The sequence below is a fragment of the Bubalus bubalis genome, chromosome X (assembly GCF_019923935.1).
Source record: "Bubalus bubalis isolate 160015118507 breed Murrah chromosome X, NDDB_SH_1, whole genome shotgun sequence".
NCBI lineage: Eukaryota > Metazoa > Chordata > Mammalia > Artiodactyla > Bovidae > Bubalus > Bubalus bubalis.
In genome coordinates this window covers 74,605,982-74,618,817 of record NC_059181.1, presented here as the reverse complement: position 1 = coordinate 74,618,817, position 12,836 = coordinate 74,605,982, and the positions used below count along the sequence as shown (strand labels likewise).

Sequence of the window (12,836 nt, the reverse complement as noted above, 5' to 3'; positions counted from 1 at the left end):
TCATTTGAAAAGACCTTGATGCTGGGAAAAAATTGAGGGCAGGAGGAGTAGGGGACGACAGAGGATGAGATGGTTGGATGGCATCACCAAATCGATGGACATGGGTTTGGGTGAACTCCGGGAGCTGGTGATGGACAGGAAGGCCTGGCATGCTGTGGTTCATGGGGCTGCAAAGAGTTGGACACGACTGAGCAACTGAACTGAACTGAACTGAACTGAAGGAATCAAAGGACCTATATATAGAAAACTATAAAACACTGGTGAAAGAAATCATAGATGACACAAATAGATGGAAAAATATACCATGTTCATGGATTGGATGCATCGATATATTGAAAATGAGTATACTACCCAAAGCAATCTATAGATTCAATGCAATCCCTATCAAACTACCAACGGTATTTTTCACAGAACTAGAACAAATAATTTCACAATCTGTATGGAAATACAAAAAAAGCCTCAAATATCCAAAGCAATCTTGAGAAAGAATAATGGAACTGGAGGAATCAACCTGCCTGATTAAAGACTATACTACAAAGCTACAGTCATCAAGACAGTATGGTATTGGCACAAAGACAGAAACATAGATCAATGGAAAATCAAAAGCCCAGATAAAAATCCACACACCTATGGACACCTTATCTTTGACAAAGGAGGCCAGAATATACAGAGGAGAAAAGACAATCTCTTTTTTTTTATTTTTTTTATTTATTGTTTTTAATTTTATTTTTAAACTTTACATAATTGTATTAGTTTTGCTTTAACAAGTGGTGCTGGGAATACTAATCAACCACTTGTAAAAGAATGAAACTAGGACACTTTCTAATATCATACACAAAAATAAACTCAAAATGGATTAAAAATCTAAATGTAAGACCAGAAACTATAAAACTCCTTGAGGAAAACATAGGCAAAAACCTCTCTGACAAAAATCACAGCAGGATCCTCTATGAGCCACCTCCCAGAGTAATGGAAATAAAAGCAAAAATGAAACATGTAAAACATCATGTATGAAACGAGTTGCCAGTCCAGGTTCGATGCACGATACTGGATGCTTGGGGCTGGTGCACTGGGACGACCCAGAGGGAGGGTATGGGGAGGGAGGAGGGAGGAGGGTTCAGGATGGGGAACACATGTATACCTGTGGCGGATTCATTTTGATATTTGGCAAAACTAATACAATTATGTAAAGTTTAAAAATAAAATAAAATTTAAAAAAAAAGGAAAAAAAAATAAACAAATGGGACCTAAATAAACTTAACAGCTTTTGCAAAACAAAGGAAACTAAGCAACTTGAAAAGGCAGCCTTCAGAATGGGAGAAAATAATAGCAAATGAAGCAACTGACAAACAACTAATCTCAAAAATATACAAGCAACTCCTGCAGCCCAATTCCAGAAAAATAAATGATCCAATCAAAATATGGGCCAAAGAACTAAACAGACATTTCTCCAAAGACGACATACAGATGGCTAACAAACACATTAAAAGACACTCAATATCACTCATTATCAGAGAAATGCAAATCAAAATCACAATGAGGTACTATCACACACCAGTCAGATTGCCTGCTATCAAAAAGTCTACAAACAATAAATGCTGGAGAGGGTGCAGAGAAAAGGAAACCCTCTTACATTGTTGGTGGGAACACAAACTAGTATAGCCACTATGGAGAACAGTGTGGGGATTCCTTAAAAAACTGGAAACAGAACTGCCATACAACCCAGCAATCCCAATGCTGGGCATACACACTGAGGAAACAAGAATTGAAAGAGACATGTGTACCCCAATGTTCATCACAGCACTGTTTACAATAGCCAGGACATGGAAGCAACCTAGATGTCCATCTGCAGATGAATGGATAAGAAAGCTGTGGTACATATATACAATGGAATATTACTCAGGTATTAAAAAGAATGCATTTAAATCAGTTCTAATGAGGTGGATGAAACTGGAGCCTGCTATACAGAATTAAGCAGGTAGGAAGAGAAACACCAATACAGTATATTCACCCATATATTCGGAATTTAGAATGATGGTAATCATGACCCTATATGTGAGACAGCGGAAGAGACACAGATGTTAAGAACAGACTTTTGGACTCTGTGGGAGAAGGCGAGGGTGGAATGATTTGAGAGAATATCATTGAAACATGTATATTATCATCTGTGAAATAGATCAGTCCAGGTTCGATGCATGAGACAGGGTGCTCAGGGTTGGTGCACTGGGATGATCCTGAAGCATGGGATGGGGAGGGAGGTTAGAAGGGTTTCAGGATGGGGAACACATGTACACCCATGGATGATTCATGTCAATGTACGGCAATAACTACTACAATATTTTAAAGTAATTCGCCTCCACTTAAATTAATTAAAGAAAAGATTAAGAGATACAAACCACTATGTATAAAATAGCTACAAATGTGTATTGTATTACAAAGGGGATATAGCGAGTAGTCCATAACAACTACAAATGGAGTGCAAACTTTAAAAATTGTAAATCACTGTACCATACACTTGTAATCTATACTATTGTACATCAACTATACTTCAACATAAATCTTTTAAAATTTCTTTAGAAGCAGGGGAATAAGAATGTGAGGAGTCTGAAAAATCATCAGATAATAAGAGAAAGGAAAGGGAAAGAATGATTATGTCTTACTGAAAATTCAAGTTGTCTTTACTAAGTTGTTGTCTTTACAATGTTAAGTTAGTTTCTATTGTACATTAACTAACACAACATTGTAAGGCAATTATACTTAAATAAAATTAATTTTAAAAAAGAAAAAAGAAAAATGAAGAATATTGGAATGAATGTGCAAAAATAAAGTACCATGTTAAAAAATCAAAAATAAACACACACACAAATAACAATGTTGGTTAGGGTATGGAGAAAAGCAACCCTGTACACTATTGGTGGGAATGCAAGTTTCTGTAGCCACTTTGGAAAACAGTACAGAGGTTCCTTAATCAACTACAAATATACCTACCATATGACCTACAATACCACTCCTGGGTATGTATTATATTCAAAAAAACCCACTAATTTTACAAGATACATGTATCCTAATGTTCACAGCAACATCGTTTACAACTGCCAAGATGTGGTAGCAACCTAGGTATCCATCACCAAATTACTCAATAAAGAAAATGTGGTATAAATATACAATGTAATAGTACTCAGCCATAAAAAAGAAGGAATTATTGCCATTGGAAGCAACATGGATGGATTTTGAGACTATTACGCTAAGTTAAGTAAGACAGAGAAAGGCAAATATTCTATATCATACATATGTGAAATCTAAAAATTACTACAGAATATAATTTTGTGAATATAATGAAAAGGAAACAAACTCACAGATAAATAGAGAACAAACTAATGGTCACCAGAGAGAAAAGGCAAGAAGAATATAGGTATAGTGAATTAAGAGGTACAAACTATTATGTGTAAAATAAGCTACAAGGATATATTGTACAACACAGTGAGTACAGCCACTATTCCATAACAACTATCAAAGGAATATAACATTTAAAAATTGAATCACTATACTGTACACCTGTAAACTACATATTTTTCATCAACTGTACATCAATAAAAAAAAAAAACCAAAACAGTCTTAGGAAAAGATATTGGGAGACTGATTGGATTTTAAGATGCCTTTTCAACATGCACGAGTCTCACTTCAGATCTAAAAACACATGCAGAATGAAAGTGAGGAGATGGAAAAAGTTAGTCCATGCAAACAGAAACAACAGATGACCAGTGCAAGTTCAATGCATGAAGCAGGGCACCCAAAGCTGGAGCTCTGGAACAATCCAGAGGGCTAGGGTGGTGAGGGAGGTGGGAGGGGAAGTTCAGGATCGGGGGACACATGTATATCTGTGGCCAGTTCATGTTGATATATGGCAAAAACCATCACAATGTTGTAATTATCTGCCAATCAAAATAAATTAATTTAAAAAAAGAAAGTGGGGTAGTAATATTCTTATCAGACAAAATAGACTTAAAAACAAAGTCTATAACAAAAGACAAAGAAAGGCATTTTACAATGATAAAGATTTCAGTACAAGAAGATGTTAAACTCATTAATATATAAGCATGTAATACAGGAGCACTTAAATACATGTAATAAATATTATCAGACAGAGAGAGAAAATTACAATAATGAAATAACAGTAGAGGATTTTAAGACCCCAGTGACTTCAATGGACAAATGACCCAGAGAGAAAAACAAAAAGGCAAAAGTATTCTTAAATGACACAACAGACCAGCTAGACTTAATAGATATCTATAGGACACTATACCCAAAAACAGCAGAGTACACATTCTTTTCAAGCATGTGAAAACAGAAATTGACTATAGGAAGGAAAACAGAAAAAGAACAAATCTGTGGAGACACATTACAAAATAATATTTGGTCAATAATTAAACCAAAGAGGAAATTAGAAAGTATCTTGAAACAAATGAAAGTGGAAACACATCTTTCCAAAATCTATGGGATGCATCAAAACCAATTCTAAGAGGGAAGTTTATAATGAAACAGGCCTTCCTCAAGAAATAAAAATCTCAAAAACTCAAACTAACCTACTATCTAAAATTAGAAAAAGAAGGAGAGGGCAGGACAAATTGACAGAGTAGCACTAAAACATGTACATTACCATATGAAAAACAGATAGCTAGTGGAAACTTGCTGTATAACACAGAGAGCACAACCTGGTTTTCTGTGACAATCTAAAGGGGTGGGATGGCAAGAGTGGGAGGGAGATGTGCTGTGCTTAGTCGTGCAGTCATATCTGACTCTTTGCAACCGTATAGATGGTAGGTTCCTCTGTAGGTGGTAGGAACCCGCCAGGTTCCTCCATCCACAGGGATTCTCCAGGCAAGAATACTGGAGTGGGCTGCCATGCCCTCCTCCAGGGGATCTTCCCAACCTAGGGACCGAAACCAGGTCTCCCACATTGCAGGTGGATTCTTTACCATCTGAGCCACCAAGGAAACCCCCTCAGGAGGGAGGGGGACATGTATACTTATGCCTGATTCACATTATTATATGGCAGAAACTAATACATCATGGCAAAGCAATTATCCTCCAATTAAAAATAAAAAATAAATTTACAAAATTAGAAAAAGGATAAAAAACAAAACCCAAGTCAGAAGGAATGAAATAATAAAGATGAAAGTATAAATAACTTATTTCTTATAAAAAAAATCAATGAAATTCAGAACTGGATTTTTGAAAAGGTAAAAAATTTGATAAACAGCATCATCAAGAAGAGAGGATGCAAATGAACAAAATGCAAAATGAAAGAGTAGAAATAACAATTGATAAGAGATACAAAAAAATCATAAGAGGGTGCAGTCCCAAGATGGCAGAAGAATAGGACAGGGAGATCACTGTCTCTCACACAAACTCATCAAAAGATCATTTGAATGTTGAGCAACTTCCACAAAGCAATTTCTGAATGCTGGCAGAGGACACCAAGCACCCAGAAAGGCAGCCTCCTTGAAAGGAGGTAGGACAAAATATAAAAGACAAAATCAGAGACAAAAGATTTAGGGATGGAGATCCATCCTGGGGAGGGAGTCGTGAAGGAGGAGTAGTTTCCACACAGTTTGTCTGTGGGGAGTTTTGGAATCTCAGAGGGGAACATAACTGGGAGAAAAAGAAAAAAAAACACAGAATATGCGACTTACTGCAACCACTAGTGGAGACAGAGAGGTGGCACAGAGGCTCACATCAGACACCAGTTACTGGGGGCTGGGCACAGAGGCATGAGCTGCATCAACAGTCCTGAGGGTAAAGACCGAGCGAGAACACCTGGAAGACAATTGGAGGGAGATAATGTGAGACAGCAACCCAAACCGTGGGATCACCAGAGAAACGAAAAAAAAAAAAAAAGAGAGAGATAGAGAGAGAGACTTTCCAAAGAAGAGCAAGCCAGCTGCAGTATAGTGAGAGGGTAACAGGCAGGAAGGCCAGGGGTCTCCAAACGGAGGAAATAGGCTGCAAGTGTCAAACATTTTTATCTCTCTTAAGCGGCAGGAGGAAACAAACTAGTGATATTTTTTTTCCTTCTCTATACAAATTTAAAAGGAGATTTCTCTTAAAATACTATGTTGCCATAATGACACCTGGTTTCACCTGAAGTTAACTATTCTCAAACCTTGAGTTAACCAATGCATTTTTCTTATGGAAATGTTTGTCTTAAGCTATGTTAATATACTATGCATTTACCCCAAACTCTGTCTTCAAGTCGGTTCCGCCTAATGGCTCAGAACCTACTTAACAAACCAGTATGTTATACTCAGATATTATTCCCCTAATCTATGTAAACAAAATGACTTGTATGGTAATCTGCCCTTCTACAAGAGTCAAGTCAATCGTTTTATGGTAAGGGATGAATCGTCTGGTGCCAAGATTATCCCAAAATGCATCTTATGGATGAGGGGCTTGGTGCCATTCTGAGTTTTAAGGCATTCCTTTCTTTCATTGGAGAAGGAAATGGCAACCCACTCCAGTGTTCTTGCCTGGAGAATCCCAGGGATGGAGGAGCCTGGTGGGCTGCAGTCCATGTGGTCACGAAGAGTCAGACAGGACTGAGTGACTTCACTTTCACTTTTCACATTCATGCACTGGAGAAGGAAATGGCAACCCACTCCAGTGTTCTTGCCTGGAGAATCCCAGGGACGGGGAAGCCTGGTGGGCTGCTGTCTATGGGGTCACACAGAGTCGGACACGACTGAAGTGACTTAGTAGTAGTAGTAGTAGTAGTAGTGACTATATACGGAGAAGGCACTGGCGACCCACTCCAGTACTCTTGCCTGGAAAATCCCATGGGCGGAGGAGCCTGGTAGGCTGCTGTCCATGGGGTCGCTGAGAGTCAGACACGACTGAGCAACTTCACTTTACTTTTCACTTTCATGCATTGGAGAAGGAAATGGCAGCCCACTCCAGTGTTCTTGCCTGGAGAATCCCGGGGACGGGAGCCTCATGGGCTGCTGTCTATGAGGTCGCACAGAGTCGGACACAACTGAAGCGACTTAGCAGCAGCAGTGCCTATATAATATCTAGCTGAAGACTAGCAGGGGGGTACTCTTTCTGCCTCCTTCTGATGTCTATGTCAGAAGCTTTCTTTATCTCCTTTATACTTTAATAAAACTTTATTACACAAAACTCTGAGCAAACAAGCCTCATCTCTGGCCCCGGATTGAATTCCTCTCCTCCAGAGACCAAGAAATCCTGGCATCTTTTCGTCAGCAACAACCTTTCAATACGGTCCTCCCTCCTCAGAGACAGAGAGGCAGGCGTGCAACAACCAGAGACTGAAGGCAAGGGGCTGCTGCAATCTCGGCCCCAGAGACTACATCTTCCACCAAACAGCAAGCAGGCTCTCAGTTGCTAACCACATCTTCCTGGCATCCTGGATGGTTAACATCTGCCAGGTGTATCACAGCCTGAGATCAGCTCCCAAGAGGAGACAAAAGGCACACCTGGGGTTGTGCTCTTGCAGCACACCAGAAAACTAAGAAGCCAGGACCAGGGAGGTGAATAAGACATATAGTCCACCTGGAAGAGTGCACTCACCAAGCACCCAGTCACCTGAGTTGCTCAGACCTGGGAAGGGCACAAAACAAACAGCCCATCTGGGTCTGTGTCCTTGCAGAGCAGCCAAAAACCTGAGCAGCTTAGACATGGGAAATGTACAAAACACACAGCCCACTTGGACAGTGCCCTTGCAGAGCAGCCTGGAGCCTGAGCACTGTAGACCCAAGAAGCACATGCCGCCTTGGGCTGTGGCAAATCCAGTGGGGTCCATCCACTGTAAGCACACCCCACATATGCCAGTGGTATTTGTTTGCAGTGTTCCTCACTCACCAAAATACACCTTTACAACTGAGCCTAAATAAGTGGTCACCTTCACCCACTTGTATCAGGGCACAAATCAGACACTGAAGAGACTTGCAAACAGAGGAAGGCAAAATAAAGAGGAGGAAACAGCTCTGGTAGTGACAGATGCAGCAGATTAAAACCCTGCAGTTAATACTGACTGTGAATTTGAGGGGCACCTATAGACCTTGAGAAAGAGAAGGCAATGGTACCCCACTCCAGTACTCTTGCCTGGAAAATCCCATGGGCAGAGGAACCTGGTGGGCTGCAGTCCATGCGGTCGCTATGAGTCGGACAGGACTGAGCGATGTCACTTTAACTTTTCACTTTCATGCACTGGAGAAGGAAATGGCCACCCACTCCAGTGTTCTTGCCTGTAGAATCTCAGGGACAGGGGAGCCTGGTGGGCTGCCATCTATGGGATTGCACAGAGTCGGACATGACTGAAGCAACATAGCAGTAGCAGCATAGACCTTAAGAACAAGTACAAGCTGGAACAAGGGACTATCTGACACTGAACTGACCCCACACTGCCCACAACAGCTCCAGAGAAATTCCTAGATATATTTTCACTATTGTCACTTTTTATTATTATTATTTTTTAATTTAGGTCTTTATTACTCCTTTAAGTTTCATTTTTATAGCCTACTATTACCTTTCAAAAAAAGACCTTATTAAAAAAAAAACAAATTCCATATATATTTTTAATTTTTGTGATTGATTTTGTTTTGTATTTTTTATATCATAGTTTTGAGAAGCTAACCTCTATTCTAGGTTTTTAATCTTTGCCTTTGGTATTTGTTATCAATTTTGTACCTTTAAGAATGTAATCTTCAGTATCCATTTTCACTTAGGTATTTTGATTACTGGCTTGACTGTACTCTCCCCTTCTGACTCTTCCTTTTCTTCTCCAGGTCGCTGCCATCTCCTTCCTCCCTCTTCTATTCTCTACATAACACTGTGAATCTCTCCAGGTGTTCTGGGCTTGGAGAGCACTTAGGGAATTCATTACTGGCTAAATCACTCTCTTCACTTTTGACTCCCCCTTTTCCACTCCTGGTCAAATTTATCTCCCTCCTCCCTCTTCTCTTCTCTATATAACCCTGTGAATCTCTCTGGGTGTTCCTCTCTCAATGTAACTGTTTCAAGATTAAGCTAGGGGTTTTATCTTCTTTGCCGTATGTATGGAGAAGTCTTGAGGCTGCTGTAAGAAAAGGACCAGAAGCCAGAAGCAGGAGTCTTAACTTCAAAACTTTAGAACAACAAAGAATTCCTGACTCCAGGGAACATTAATAGAAAAGAGCTCACCCAAAACTCTCCATACCTACATTGAAACCGAGGTACACCCAAGAGCCAACAAGGTCCACTGCAAGATACACCATGCTAATTCTGCCGCAAAACAGGAACACAGCCCTGAGCATTAAAAGACAGGCTCTCCAAAGCCAGGCCAAATCCACAAACACCACAAAACTCACTACTGGACACATCACTGCACTCCAGAGAGAAGAGATACAGCTCCACCAAACAGAACACAGACACAAGCTCCCCCAACCAGGAAACCTTGACAAGCCGTTAGTCCAACCCCACCCACAGGGAGAAGACGCCGTAATTAAGAGGAACCACAAACTTCCAGCCTGCAGAAAGGGCACCCAAACACAGCAATCTAAACAAAATAAAAAGGCAGAGAAACATTCAGAAGGTGAAGGAACATGATAAAAACCCACCAAACTGGGGCAGTCCTAAGATGGCGGAGGAATAGGACAGGGAGACCACTTTCTCCCCCACAAATTCATCGAAAGAACACTTGAACGCTGAGTAAATTGCACAAAACAACTTCTGAATGCTGGCAGAGGACATCAGAGACCCAGAAAAGCAGCCCATTGTCTTCAAAAGGAGGTAGGAAAAAATATAAAAGATAAAAAGAAAGACAAAAGAGGTTGGGATGGAGCTCCATAGTGGGAAGGGAGTCTTAAAAAAGAGAGAAATTTCCAAACACCAGGAAACACTCTCACTGCCAAGTCTGTGGCGAGCCTTGGAACCACAGAGGGCAACATAACCGGGAGGAAAAATAAATAAATAATTAAAACCCACAGATTATGTGCCCAATGGCAACTCCCCCAGTGGAGAAGCAGTGCAGACGCCTGCATCCGCCACTAGCAAGTGGGGGCTGGGCAGGGAGGTGCGGGCAACATTGCTTAGAGTAAGGACTGGGCCTGAACGCCCCGAGGGCAATCTGAGGAAACTAACTTGGGAAACCAAACCAGACTGTGGGATAGTTACCACTTGAAAAGCCCTAACCTAAAACACTGCCAGGCCCGCTCACAGAACAAAGGACTGAGCAGAGCTAGCCGGCTGCAGGCTGGACCATCCCCCTCCAGTGACAGGCAGGTGAGGGCAGCCAGAGCCAGAAGGGGGCAATTGCAGCACCAGAGAGGCATTATCTACCAAACTGCAATCAGGCTTCATTGCTAACCAAGACTTCTTGGGATTCTGGATGGTCAACATCCGCCTGAGATGGTGCGCAGGTTGTATACCCAGAAAACCGAGAGGCAGGGGCAGGGGAGGTGATAAGTAGCAGTGAATGCACTCGCCAAACACCTGGTCACCTGAGCTGCTTGGACCTGGGAAGGGCACAAAACGCAGACCCAACCGAGTCTGTGCCTCTGAGGACTACCTGAGTACCTGAACTTGAGCAGCTTAGACCTGCGAAGTACATACAACCCAGGGCCAGCCTCAGACAGTTCCCAGCAGAGTAATCTAGAGCCTAAGCAGTGTAGACAGGGAAAGCACACATGCCATGAGTGGGGGCAAACCCAGTGTGGCCGAGACACTGCAAGCACATGCCAGTGTTATTTGTTTGAAGCATCCCTCCCTCACCACAGCATGACTGAACAAGTGAGCCTAAAAAAAGTCCACCACCGCCCCCTTGTGGCAGGGCAGAAATTAGACACTGAAGAGACCAGCAAACAGAAGAAGCTAAAACAAAGGGAACCTCCTTGGAAGTGACAGATGCAAGAGATTAAAACCCTGCAGTTAGTACTGACTACATAGGAAGGGGCCTATAGATCTTGAGAAATATAAGCCAGATCAAGGAATTATCCGAAAATGAACTGACTGCACACTGCCCACAGCAACACCAGAAAAAGTCCTAGAAACATTTTTACTATTTTTACTATCATTCTTTAATTTTTTTTTATTTTTAAGTCCTCTATTACTCCTTTAATTTTCATTTTTATAACCTAATATTACTTTGCAAAAAAAAAGACACCCTATTTTTTAAAGTAAACTTAATATATATATATATATATTTTATAATTTTTGTGACTTTGATTTTTTTCTTTAATATTGAATTTTTGAAAACCCAACCTCTACTGTAGATTTTTAATCTTTGCTTTATGGCATTTGTTATCAATTTTGTACCTTTATGAACCCAATCTTCAGTACCCATTTTTACTTGGCAGCGAGATTACTGGCTTGACAGCTCTCTCCCTCTTTGGACTCTCCTTTTTCTCCACCAGGTCACCTCTATGTCGTTCCTCCCCCTCTTCTTCTCTACCCAACTCTGTAAATCTCTGTGTGTTCCAGATGGTGGAGAACACTTAGGGAACTGATTACTGGCTGGGTCTGTCTCTCTCCTTTTCATTCCCCTCTTAATCCTCCTGGACACCTCTGTCTCCTTCCTCCCTCTTCTCTTCTCTGTGTAACTTCGTGAACATCTCTGAGTGGTCCAGACTGTGGAGTGCACATAAGGAAGTGATTACTGGCTAGCTCGCTCTTTCCTCTTTTGATTTGACCTCATCTCATCCTGGTCACCGCTATCTCCCTCATCCCTCTTCTCGTCTCCATGTAACTCTGTGAACCTCTCTGGGTGTCCTTCACTGTGGAGAAATGTTTCATCTTTAACCTAGATGTTTTATCAACGGTGCTGTATAGATAAAGAAGTCTTGAGGCTACTGTAAAAATAAGACTGAAAACCAGAAGCAGGAGGCTTAAGTCCAAATCCTGAGAACAACAGAGAACTCCTGACTCCAGGGAACATTAAACGACAGGAGCTCATCAAACGTCTCCATACCTACACTGAAACCAAGCACCACCCAAGGGCCAACAAGTTCCAGAGCAAGATATACCACACAAATTCTCCAGCAACACAGGAACATAGCCCTAAGCTTAAATATACAGGATGCCCAAAGTCACTCCAAACCCTTTGACATCTCAAAACTCACTACTGGACACTTCATTGCACTCTAGAGAAAAGAAATCCAACTCCACCCACCAAAACACCGACACAGATTCGCTAACCAGGAAACTGTGACAAGCCACCCGTACAACCGCACCCACAGTGAGGAAACTCCACAATAAAGAGAACTACACAAACTGCCAGAATACAGAAAGGCCACCCCAAACACAGCAATATAAACAAGATGAAGAGACAGAGGAATACCCAGCAGGTAAAGGAACAGGATAAATGCCCACCAAACCAAACAAAAGAGGAAGAGATAGGGAATCCACCTGATAAAGAATTCCAAATAATTTTGTGAAAATGATCCAAAATATTGAAAACAAAATTATTCAGAGATAAACAGCCTGGAGACAAGGACTGAGAAGATGCAAGAAAGGTTTAACAAGGACCTAGAAGAAATAAAAAAGAGTCAATATATAATGAATAATGCAATAAATGATATCAAAAACATCTGGAGGGAACAAATATTAGAATAAGGGAGGCAAAAGATAGGATTAGTGAGGTAGAAGATAGAATGGTAGAAACAAATGAATCAGAGAGGAAAAAAGAAAAACGAATTAAAAAAAATGAGGACAATCTCAGAGAACTCCAGGACAATGTTAAACGCCCCAACATTTGAATCATAGAGTCCCAGAAGAAGAAGACAAAAAGCAAGACCATGAGAAAATACTTGAGGAGATAATAGCTGAAAACATTCCTAAAATGGGGA

General features: G+C 41.0%; 1 protein-coding gene across 10 annotated transcripts in view; it reads right to left on the bottom strand.

Moving 5' to 3' along the window:
• The window catches only part of LOC102398822, a 472,058-nt gene that overhangs the window by 441,377 nt on the left and 17,845 nt on the right, over positions 1 to 12,836 (bottom strand). For 6 of the 10 annotated variants that reach the window (XM_044936730.2, XM_025276189.3, XM_025276191.3 and 3 more), the window contains one exon: positions 5,694 to 5,817. The exons of the other annotated variants lie outside the window; for them this stretch is intronic. The gene's annotated coding sequence lies outside the window, so the exon portion shown is untranslated. The remainder of the gene's footprint in view (positions 1 to 5,693; positions 5,818 to 12,836) is intronic. 10 annotated transcript variants of the gene reach the window in all.